Consider the following 12,923-nt stretch of genomic DNA (forward strand, 5'->3'; position numbering starts at 1 on the left):
TAAAAATAATCCTGAAAAATTACCCAGTCAGTCAAGGGAAAAGGAGATGACCTGACTGACTCTGCCTATTGGAGACATAGATTTCGAAGTTTAAAAAAATTTCCACAAAAATGATACCAGGCACAGAGAGCTACACTATTGTATTCTACCTAACATTTAGGAATGGAAAAATAATAATGCCACCAATCCTAACAAATTCTTCCACAACTTAGAAAGGAGGGGGGGGGCACACTTCTAAACTCAGTTTAAGACCTTTGCCTAATCTGTATTGAAATGTGAAAAGAGACATTTCAGAAACGAAATTATCTTTATAAACATAGATGTGGATTTGAAATATGGATCAAGGGGCAATAGTGGTTGAATATTAGCTTTCCATAGGTCCCTAGTTCTGAATTAGTTTAGAAGTTTCTCCCCTCTTTCCACTAACGCTTAACAGCAACCACAGCATGAGTGTAGAAACAGATAGTGTGTTGGATGTAATCTGGGGTTAGCCATTTGCACATCAGCGTAAAAGAAATGTGTGTGTGTATGTGTGTACGTGTCCTTAAAGCGTACGCTGGCCTCTCTCTGCCCTTCAGTAACTCCATCCTCTGGAAGGTGGAGTGGGTTAGCTGATGGATGCGTTTGGTAGGAATCACTGAGCAGGTACAGCTTGGCTTCATCCTTCCTCCCTCGGGAACCGTCCTGTCCGCAGAAAGCGCGTGCTCTCGTCTGCAACCCCAAGCTGCACATTGTAGAGAAGTCCACAGCTTTTGGAGGAAGCTCGCCCTGGTCCAGCGCACTGGAAGTAGTGATAAGCCTGCAAGCTTTGAATTCAGTATGAGCACGGACGTCTTTCTAACAGAAGTAACTAAGCCACATTTATGATGATGTTGATTTGTGCACTTCTGTATCTGCATGTTTTATTTTACAGCTTGTTCTGTAACGGGTTCATGAAGAACAGTCCAACTCCTAGGGACCCCTCAGAGACCTCGGCAGTTGCTGAGAGCAGGAGTGATTTGGGACTAAGGAAGTTTATGGAAGCGTCAGGTGGATGGAGTGTTTATGAGTGATGTTTCCTCAAGAATAAGGAAGATGAGCAATGCTGGCAAGCATGAGGTAAAGAGGATCTAGATACCAGAATCTTGAGGGGGACGTGCTAAGAAGATTCTACTACAAAATGTGTGTGTGCGGGGCGTGGGTTGGGGTGGGGGTGAGGCGGGTGGGCGGTTTGAAAAACACGCCCTTGGAGTTGAAGTTTGAGAAGAATAGGAGACTCGGAATCAGCTGCTAATAAACACAAGAGATCAAGGTCTCTGAATAAGGTTCTCTCTCAGAAAATAGTAAAATAATGCCAGTAGGTGAGTGAAGTTTTATGTCAGTTCTAAAATGGAATTATCTCCTTGGGACCTTGGCATTAACCTTTCAAATAAGAATACACAGTTATTGTTCACAGCATTGCTTCCATTCTATACTTACTTTTCACAGCTTTGGGACTTCTTTTTTGGTAGCCAGGGAAGTGAATTTAAACAATTTTTCTTTCGTTTTGCTTTTATCCTATTTTGAAAACTGGCTGTGTGTTTATGGCTTAGACTTTCAATCTGTCATTTCTCTTATAAAATTTGTACAGTGACACTGATGCCAGGTGTCAAGTCCAGCCACCTCTAAAATGCCACTGTTCAAACCAGCCGTCTTAACACAGGAGCCATAAGACTTTATTGCTCTGGGGGATTAAAAAATATCCTAGAGTCTTGGTGGGGCTTTTGGGGTCTTGCCATGAATTTGTAGTGATAGCCAAAACAAAGCGGGGATATTTCTGAAGAGTGGCACTTTAAAAACTCTTTTCCTTGCTCTGCTCCATTTTGGATAGGCAAAGAATATGTTTTCTGGGATGCCTTTTTCCAGATCTTACTGGAAAACCTTTCAGTGTTTTGTTGTGGAATATGATATCCGCTGTAGGCTTTTCGTAATGACCTTTGTTATGTTGAGGTAATTACTGTCTATTCCTACTTTCTTGAGAGCTTTTATCATGAAATGGAATTGAATTCTCCCAAATGCTTTTTCTGCATCTCTTGAGATAAGCATATGACTTTCACCTTCCATTCTGTCCATGTGGTTTGTCATATTAATCAATTTTCATATGTTGAAATATCCTTGCATCTCGGGGTAAAATGCACTATATCATGGTGTAGGATCCTTTTACTGTGCTGTTGAATTCAGTTTGCTAGTGTTGTGTTGAGAACGTGCGCATCTGCGTTCATCAAGGATATTGCCTTTAGTTTTCTTTTCTCATGGCGTCTGACTTTGGTATCAGGGTAAGGCTGGCCTCATAAGATGAGTTTGGAAGTGTTCCCTTCTTCAATTTTTTGGAATAGTTGTGGAGTTAATTCTTCTTTAAATATATGATGGAATTCATATATATACATATATACATGAGAAATGTCACAGTATGTTATGTGATTTCTGGGGAAGCTTTGGATATTCTAATCAAGTTTCCAGGACCTCTTTAAGAATAGCTTGCCAAATGTAAGATCAAGCTTCTGGCATCATCCAGACTTGGTCTTGAGCAAATTATTAATAATTGAAGATAGAAATGTGTGGGATTAAAAGTAAAACTTTCTGGAAACAGAGTATCTGAAAGGCATCTGCAATTATTTGAAAGCAGCCTAACACCCCACAGCGAGTGCTGAGCTGTGCTGACCATGGGCAGGAGGTCTGAGCAGTAACAGAGGGCAGTGTGAATAAGATACCAGCCACCTGCCAGCTGTATAGTGAAAACAGATGAAGGCTGCTGTGGGGATTTAGCAGAAGGCACTCAGCGCTGCAAGGGTTCCGGGCTTCAGCGTGTGCTTCACATTAAACTCTGTGCCAGAGGAGACTCTCAATCCCTAAGATCAGCCAAGTAGGAATAAAGTGAAATTGTCAATAGGATGCTGAATACATGAACACATTACTACATGTCAGATATGTAAGTAGAACCCAAAGGAACATATTGTATAAATCCTCCGAGAAATGACAGTAGAGAACAATGTAAGCAATAGCATGTTAAATTAGATTTTAATTTGAGGCTGAATGTCAAGAAAAATTTATATGATTATCAAATTGAGCCTGATTTGCATAGTTCCTTAAAATTATATATATATGTGTGTGTGTGTGTGTATAATATGTATGTCTATATATGTATATATATATACACACATATATATATATACACACATATGTATATATAGAGAGAGAGCGCGCGAGAGAGAGGCAGAGAGAGAGTATGTAATCAACTTAGCTGAGTTAAATTTATAAATATATATACAAATTTTACTCAGCTAACTTGATTAAATTTTTAAAAGTTGTAGCAGGCTTTGGGAAAATGCTAAAGTTTGAAGTTCAGCACGTTGTTGCATATATAAAACGGAAACAGACATTAAAAGCCCTGATATAGATGTGTATCCCCGTGTTAGCTTCTTAACGTGAGACTCACCTGCATTATGAAGCAGGGATTATAATCATTTTTCTCTTTTACAAAACTGTCCTGAGAAGCAGACATGGTAATATATATTCAGATCCTTGGAAAAGTTCTGTGCAGTTGTAGAGGGTCACTGAAATGACCCATGACCTTACGTTATAGTTCTGAAATTTGCCATTTTTTGCCACCCTGTTTTTAAATCAAAGTGCTTGGCCCTTCAACAGCACCATAAGCTTTGTGAGGGAGAGCCCCGCCCCTATGAAGCCACAGTGACGGGGAAGGTAACCCGAGGCCTCGTCGTCACTGATCAGTTCAGGACCTCTATCTCCGGGGGATAAGACGGTGGCTTCTTCTGGGACTCACCCCGCTGAAGCTGTCGGAGATGCAGAGTCGCTGGGCTCACAGGCTGGGCTTGAAGCTGCCGCCGACCCTCTTCCCTCATGTGAGTAAAACCTGGGTTAAGTTTTAGCCTAATGGGTGCGGCCAAAGCTGACAGCTCAGCACAGGCCTCTGAGTCTGGTTTCTAACTCTACAAATGAACTGCAGAAAACGGCAAACACTTTCTTGTCTTTTGAGTTGAAAAACAGGATCTTGAAACTTTCAGGTGAGACAGCGTGGTCTTGAATCATGTTTTTAATCCTCAAGTGTCCTGTCTTTTGAGTGTCAGAAGGCCCAGCCCTGGAAATTTGACATGAACAAGGAAAGGGGAAAAGCTGAAATGAAGGCCTACGCTGTCCTCAAATCAAATAGACTGGACGAGGGGGATCCCCAGAAGGTTAAAGGCACTGAGGCCTCGTGGTTGGTCTGGGAGATGTCAGAAGGAGCCCCAAAGCAGGAGAGACTCCTCCAGGGGATGTTCTGGGAAACTCCACACTTAGAAGAGGTGAGGCAAGGGTAGAGCAGGATCCTGTAGCTCCATGGAAAGTCTTGGGAAAGAACGCACAAAGGCACCCAAGCCTGCTGACGTCCAGAAGATGTGTCAGGTAGCATTAACAGCGCTGCCCACAGATGCCCAAGAGGAAGGTGGGAGGGTGAGGAGAGGGGTGACATGCCCTGAGGACGCTCCCAGACTTGTGAATATGCCCGGTGAATTTTCACCGCCTAAAAGTCAAGGCTTAACAGCAACCGTAGGAATGATGTCATAGGGGGTATATGCTGAAAATTGTGGAAAGTGTTTTACCTTGTTGACTACGTGGCACCTGCTATAAGGCAGAAATAAATGCTGTAGGAAAAAATATGTATAGTTATAGAAAGATGAGGTTATATTTTGCATTATATGTGGCTTATAAAATTATATATGCTGGGATCCAGAAAGTATAGTGGTCTGGTATTGCCTTATTTTGTTTGAAGTGTTAAAGTTATGTTTTCACTGTGTTTCCTTTAACCTTTTAGGCACCAAATTTGAGGCACTTCTAAATTTAAAGGAGAGAACAAAAACAAATACACTGTCTTCACCAAGTGTCCAGATATGTAGTGCCAAGGTCTCATTTTCGTTCATTTCTAACACATTTACTTTGACATTCTTTTGAAGAATCCGTGGAGAAACTGATAATTGATTATGTTAGTTTCCAAGTGCCCTTGTTCTCCGTACATTAAATGTATCTGAAAGAATGGTTTGCTTAGCGTCCCCCTCAAAGAGCCGCCCCACCTAAAAAAATGTGTTTGCATTTTTATGTCTGCCCCATGGTGAGAAGAGGGAGGATGAGGGAATACTGTCTGCTGACCATGTAGTTCAGTGAATAATAAACTATTAGAGACACAGACTAGTTGAATCAACATTAAGATGTAAAAAGTGAATTAAATGATGGGAGAGAGCAGGAGAGTGGGAAGTCAGATGGAGCGGGACACAGAGACACTCAGACCAGCACGTGGCACTTCCTGTGTGACCAGGACAGTCAGCACAAGAGAAGCCGCGTCAGCCTGGACCCTGGAAAGCTGGGATTCCAGTTTGTTCTTGAAATGACTTGCTAGTTCAGATTTCCCTGTGCATCCTTCCCACGTGCATTTGAGGCTTTTTCTCTTGTTCCTCTGTGTCCTTGTAAGTGAGAGCTCAGCGTACACATGGCTGCATTTGTCCTAGTAGCATCTGTGTGCCCTCCTTTCCTAGGGGGTCTGGAGTGCCCTTCCCGGGCGGCCCCAAGACTCGCGGGTGATTCTCTTGGAACAGTGCTTGTCGGGAGCACTGAGTTCATCAAAGGGGGTAACATTTCTCAGGGTGATAACCCTTCCTCTGTGCTTTGACCGCACGTTCTGTTCTGTTCTCCTGTAAAGTAAGCTTCTCATATGATTCCATCAGAGTTAACGTGCACGCTACTCTGAATTCTCCCCCTCCTTCAGCAAGGAGACCTGAGCTGCTGCTGGGGGCAACTCAGGGACGGGCTGTACCTCGACTGGATGCATGTCCAGCAGTGTCCAAGATTAGTCTTTTATATACAAGCACAGAAGAGAATGAGTCAGAGACAGAGGCAGAAAGAGGGACCAGGAGACAGAGAGAGATGGGAGAGATAGACCAGAGATACAGAGCGACAGAGACAGAGCCTGCACAATAAGCCTTCTTAACACCCCGGATGCCCCCTTTCCCCACACACTGGAAAATCCTCTTCCGTTTAGGTTTCATGTAGAGTTTAATTCCGAAAGGGGAAACAAACGTTACCAATACCACCTGGTGTACATATTAGTAACGGTGTAAGATGCTCTTTTTTACTTTGTTAAGAAAACATAATCGTATACTTGTGGTTTTGTTCTGCGGTTCCCAAGTGGGGCTGGGAACCCTGGAGAGAAGTTAAGCGTGTGACAATGCGAGGCGTGTCAAGAGTCTTTCTCATGAACACCTGGAGGAGGCCCAAGGGAAAGGGCTTGAGGGGGTGCACCGACTTCCCTTGTGTCTTCAGCGCTCAGTGATTCTAAACCAGCCGAGTAAGCCACCTAGGACTGCTAAAAAATTGTCCAAGTCTTCCCCTCCTTCACGGCAGCCCCCTGCCGCCGTGCTCTAGGAAGGTGGAGGGATCCATATACCAGCTCTTTGGAGAGCTTGTTCCTGCGTGGAGTCCGTGCATTTGAACTTCCTGAAATCTCAGCTCTCCGGTGGGCTCCAGTACAACTAAGCCTTCTGTAGATCGTTCAGCATTTTCTGTTGGTTTGTACAGGAGTGATGTTCTTCTGAAACGTTCCACCTCATGAATCCAAGGGCAACTCTGGGTTGGTTTTGAATTGGCAGCACATTTTGAATTTTGTCAGCATCCCCTCTGTCCAACCCTTGGTGGCCCCTGACCTCAACGTTTCAGGCCGCGACCCACGAGTCTGAGGGAAGATGCCCTTGGCACCTCAGTGCACCGGCCACCGTTTCCAATTTCAGCGTCCTCAGAACTAGGGAGACCTCCACTGCAGGTTTCCTTTGCTGGGGCTCGATCTTGTCCTTGATGTTGGCCACATAGAACTTCAGTACCTTCCCTGTTATCTTCAAGCAGATTTTCTTAAACATGGTTTGTCCATTTTTTCTACTTTACTCACTGGAGGATTTTGTCTAAGTTAGCCCACCGTGACTGGAAACAGATAATTTTCTTTATTTTCTCATATAAGTGTTGCCGTTTTATGGGGTCCTGCTATGTATACAGATGAATTTAGGAATCAGTTGCCAAGTGTCCTATTGAGACTTCCTGTCACACAATGTGTCATTTTCAGCAGTGGACGGGGAAATAAGCAAATTTTCCAGTTGCTTTTTCTTTTCTTGTCAGAAATCATCATTTGCAAAATTTAAGATACATTCAAAAGAAGAGATGCTGATAAGGGAAAAAAGTAAAAATTAAAAATGTTTTTTAAGTGTCTTCTTTTCTAAATTTCTTTCAGGGATTCAGACATAAGGGCATTGTACCGTCAGTATTGTTCGTTGATACCCTAAGTAAACTCAGCTGCTGGAGATCACAGTGAGGTGCCCCCTTCCTTCACCTTTCCACACATGCTGTAATGAGAGTGGATGTCAAATCGATTCATACATTTATAATTAATATTTATATGCAGTGCATTTTAGTATTGGGCTAAATGACATGTAAAGCTTCTGCATAGTTGTAGTGGTATTGAATATTTGATCAACACCAAATGGAAACTTTGGATTGTTTATCAAATCAGTCACTAAAGTGAGAGTAAAGATTCGAGGTAAAAGGAATCTTTTACAGGTCTGGCGTGGCAGAAAGAACCTATAAATAGCACTTAGATGCTCACACTAAATTTAGAGAACAGTTATCTTACATATTTGTGTTCAGTACTCATAATGGTATAACTTACAACTGACAAAAAATGAATTTCTGCTGCAAAGGAAGAAATAAACTCTCCTTGTGGCTAACAAATTGTATGTTAACTGTGAAACAAATATTGAGTTTACATTTTATTTTTTATTCTATAAGCCCCACAGTCTTAAGATCCTTATGTTTTAACTACATTTAATATTTTAAAGGTACTTAAAAACTTTATGTTGACAGTTTACATACTGCTCAGGTAGCAAAAAAAGGAAAACTTTGAAGACCAAAATATTGTCATATTCAAATGGGAAAACTTTAAGAAAAAAGTGGGTTTTAAAGTCAACAGCAATAAAATTTAGGGAGAGAACAATTATTCTTCATTTTTCTCTACTATGCAAAATGTATTTAACTCCAAGCAAGCTTTTATTTTAAAAGAGATTCCTTTGAAGTGCATCAGCTGAACAGACTTTATGAACCTCAAAGCTGTCTTCATTTGTACTGCATACAAGTGACAGGGAGTGTGCAGTGCTACATACTATCCAGGGCTTCATGGCGACCAGACTGACATGAGGCTGTCGGAAGTTCATTTGGACAAGCGCGGCTTGCAGGCAGGGGCTGTAGGGAACCCAGAGTGCTGAAGGAGGCGGTTGGGTGAGTTTCAGTTCCACCATGAAATCCACTCCCACCGCCCCTCAGAGATCTTCCCCTTCCCCAGGGCGGAAGGCCCCTAAACCCATGGAAAGCCCACCAAAAAAACAGCACTGGAACCAAAAACTGCAGGAGACTTGCCTGCTGAATTATTAATTCGGCTGCAGGGCATAAGAGATCTGAGGACAACCCTAATCCCAAACACAATTCTCTTCGCCTGGGGGATGCCAGCCTGAAAAACAAAGCACAGCCTTCCTTTTCCACCCTGATAGCTGTTTCGCAGGAACCACCGCCTCTCATAGGTAGGCTCTGTGTGTCTCTCTTTCTGTATTTCTCTCCTCTGCTTTTCCATCGTTGCAGGCCATAAATGGATGTTCCTCCTTGTCTTCTGGTCTGAGATTGAGTTATTGCAAAAATCCTGTCCCCAGGAGCCACAGGAAACAGTAGAGCCCAGGTGCAAATCTCCTGTCACTATTTGAATATTATGCAAAGAACTGTCCAAAATGCCCGTAAAAATGTGGCAGCTGCCATAGTGCTCAGCTTTCAGGCTCCCAGATAGAGAATGTGAGATGCTTCCAGCAAAAGGTATTTCCAAAGCTATTTTAGGAGAAAAGTAAAACCCAAACTTTGGAGTGTATTCAGTGCTCTCTGAAAAGCACACCGCCACTTGGAGTACAACAGTGAGTGTTCCTCTGTGGGACCATCCTGTGCTCATTAAAAAACAATGCATATTCATCACTGTGCTTAGCCCAGCCAGGCTACATGTAGTCCCTCCCCACTCCTCAACTCTCTTTGTTTCCTAGTGTATGTTTTATTTTTTAAAAATCTTCATTTATTTTGGCTGCGTTGGGTCTTAGGGCCCTTCATTGCAGTGTGTGGGCTTCTCTCTAGTTGTGGCTCGAGGGCTTAGTCCTGACCCGGGATTGAACTGGTGTCCCTTGCATTGCAAAGCAGATTCTTAACCCCTGGACCACCAGGGAAGTTCCCCTGCTCCTCACCTCTTTTTTTTTTTTTTTTAACATCTTTATTGGGGCATAATTGCTTTACAATGGTGTGTTAGTTTCTGCTCTATAACAAAGTGAATCAGTTATACATATACATATATTCCCATATCTCTTCCCTCTTGCATCTCCTTGAGGAGCAAACGCCCTGGGGTACTTTCCATGTCAGACCTATCGTCTCTTTTCAATTGTATCTTATTCTTCATTGAATCCCCAGCCCCAAGGACGTTGCTGGCCCACAGCTAATCAGTATTCAATTTTTTCCAATAAAGGAAAACCACCTAGGAGACAGTGGATTTGGAAATGCTTTGAAAATGTGAAGTTACTTTATCTCTATTCACTTCATCAAATGTTTAATGAGTGACTAATACATGTTAGACTGTCAGCAGATATCTGAACATAGTTACAAAGATAGAGAAATGCTTTCTACATAGTGTGTCTATAACAAACTGGGGCTATATTAAAAAACTCATAAAGGACATATCCCAGTATTATCACAGGATAACAGAATCTTAAATTTGAAACAGAGCTCAGAGTATACTGAATTCAAATTCTGCCTCATACAGTTTCTCCCTTCTACAACGTTTTGACATATTACTCTTGAAATTTTGGTTAAATACTCTATGTGAAATATTCTATATCTCTGAATAGCCCCGTAATTGGTCTAAGGCTTTGAATGTTTTACAGAGGAACTCACCTGAGGCCTGGAAAGTTACACAAGTGACAAACAGATTGTTCTCTACCAGCTTCATCCAGAAGTCACATCGTCCACATTTACTTAAAATAGGAAGTGAAGTTTGAGGTGATGCTGTCAATTCTTCTCTCCTTCAGGCACTGAGCTGAAAGGGAGTGTTTTTGAAGGACATCCCCGATTTTCTTTAGGTCTTTAAGGCCAGTTCCTCCCAGAACTGAAGTGACCACGTGTCAGAGAAGAGGTGCTGTTGGAAGCCTTTGTTTCCACACAAGCCTGTCAACCTTGACATCTGGTTTCTAGAGTGTACAGTTATCTCCTTGCCGTTAGGAGTGCTTATTTGCCAGGCTTTCAACAGAGGATGCAGCCTTGAATCATGTGCTCTTACTGAAAACTTAGATGAAAAAACTACGATTGAGGTTTAAAAGTGAGCCTAGCCAGTTGTGTTTGTCTAAGTCAACAGTGAGGCTGTGCAGATCACGGAGAGGGATGGGGACTTTCTGTCGCAATGTATCCTTTTCAGCATCTCAGTTACCCTGAGCCCGGGTCCCTCCTCTTGGAGTGCTGATCAGGTTCAGGATACCCCCCAAATGCTTGACATTCTCTAGAGTAACAGCCAGGAATCAGGTGGCCCACACTCTCTTTGAGGATTGGAGTGTGTTATTTTGGTGTGTGCTTCTAGAAATTACATCTTTTCCTTCTCACCTCGGAAGTGGCTGGATCCCTGCAGTAGTAAGCCCATGTGTGGTGGCTCTGGCTCCTTTCTTGTCTCGGGGATGTGAGTGGGGCTCCATGTCTCTACCTGACGGAGATCGCCGTGCAAAGCCCACCCTCTGGGAAGGAGCCCGCATCCGTGTTTCAGGATAACAGCCTCAGAAGCTCTCCCTTCAACCCGCGGAGAACATTCAGCCTCCTCCCAGTTCCCTGCTTGTTTCATGCCTGGTGTGGGGGGAGGCGATCTGGCTTCTGGTCAGAATCAGCTTTACTGATCTGGATCTGGCTGAGTGTAAAAGCTGCAGAGGGGACAAAAGATCAAGCGAATCGAGCACAACTTGACCCGACCTCTTACAAACGTTGGGGCAGAGATTCTGCTCAAAGAGGGATACCTATCACCAATGCGGTTTTCTCCCTCTGTCCTCTGCAAAGTCATCCTGCTGATAACAGATCTAGTTCAAACCTAGGATAACACAATGCAGCTGCATTGCCTTGAACAGAAATAGAGGGTATTGTTGTGATTTCTTCCAGAATGGTGGCATTAACCCTGAGTGTCATTTGGCCATGCTCTCAGCTTTGGGGTTCCTGTGCTCTGAGTAAAGCACTGGCAGCTGGGTACTCTATTCGGGGCGGTAGCGGCCAGGGGAAATCCACCCCAAAACACTCTGCAGCTGCTCCAGCCTAAGAAGCGAGTTTTGACGGACAATTCAGGAACTCTCCTTGTCTATCCGAAACCCCTGTGTGACTCACATCCTTTGCATATCAGTTACTCCTAATGCTCCATAGTTTGTTAACAAGATACTGTTTCCATGTACGTGAGGAGGGGAGAGGTGGGCGGGAGGGGCAGAGAGGAGGACGGATGGAGGGGAAGGAGAGAAAGTGGAAGGAGAATGAAAGAGAAGAAGGGAATCCCGCCTTTCCTAGCTTTCCCTGGGCCACACAGCACCTTCCTACTGTTACAGAGAAAGAATATTCATGACGCTCCTTAAAGATAATGAGGCAGACTTCATTTAGGTCCCTAGTGATTCGTGCAGGGACCAGGGTGATGGGATTTTACAAAGGATACGACTCAACTCCGGATGCCATGTGGGCCAGTGGGGGTCACAGCCAAGGGGCAAGGAGGGGGCACAGGTGGGACATTCCTGAGAGGGAACCTCAGGGCTTGGAGGGGCTCTGGCTCAACCCACCTACCAGTGGCGGGTGGGGATGAGAAACTGGATCAGATGTTGAGGCTGGAGGGTCCTTGTAGGGCGACTTAGCAGGGTGCTTGCTAAAGTTGGCTTTTACCAGGAGGTGCACAGGTGGGCCTGAGAGAAGTGTCAGGACCCGCATTAAAGTTTGGTCAGGCAAAGAAGCTTTGTCGCTCCTCAGCCTTCAACTCACGAAGGACTGAAAATTCCTCTAACTTCCTTCCCCACTTGGAAGCCCTCTGGTTCTGAAGTTTATCTGACACCCTGTTTGCCAGTGACCTTACATATCAGAGTCCTCACATCAGTACTATTTTCCTCCCCTTAAGTGTTGATGTTCACCCCAGTTTTGTCTTTGGGCCCTTTCTTTCCTTGCTGTACATACTCTTCAGGGGCAAGCTCAGCCACCTGTTGGGTTTCAGCCTCCATCTGTAACCTAGTTTTTCCTAAATCTGCTCTGTCTGCAGGATGTCCCTCCCCTGAGCTCTGGACTTCTGTGTTTAACTGAGTATGCGACAGTTTCCCCTAGACATCAGTTCAGACATAATTCAAATGGACGTTTTCTGAAATTGAACTGATTTTCTGATAGCAGTCCTTCCTTTGGAATTGCACAGATAGTTCAGGAATCTGGGCTGTCACTGGAGATCCTTCCATCCTTTTCTTTGCTACGCATTTTCTATACAGTTACAGAACTTATATTAATTCCAAGTGTCTCTTCCTTTCTTTTGGCTTTTTATTTGGAAATAGAATAAATAGATAAATAACATAAAATATCAATAAGAAAAATAAGTAAAAGAAAGAAATGGAGAAACCATACCTGGGGAAATACCTTTTAACAATTCTATATTTGAACTATTACTTATGTTACCCACAATTGTTAAGAAAAAATGAGTTGAAGAAAACTCTTATCAAATAGAAAATATATAAGTGGAAAAAATTCCAATAATGTTTGCATTCAGTGCTGTCAATCACTTGACAATAAACTAAGTTTGAATGGAGTACTTTTAT

The sequence above is a fragment of the Tursiops truncatus genome (genome assembly GCF_011762595.2).
Source record: "Tursiops truncatus isolate mTurTru1 chromosome Y unlocalized genomic scaffold, mTurTru1.mat.Y SUPER_Y_unloc_1, whole genome shotgun sequence".
In the NCBI taxonomy this organism is placed as follows: Eukaryota; Metazoa; Chordata; class Mammalia; order Artiodactyla; family Delphinidae; genus Tursiops; species Tursiops truncatus.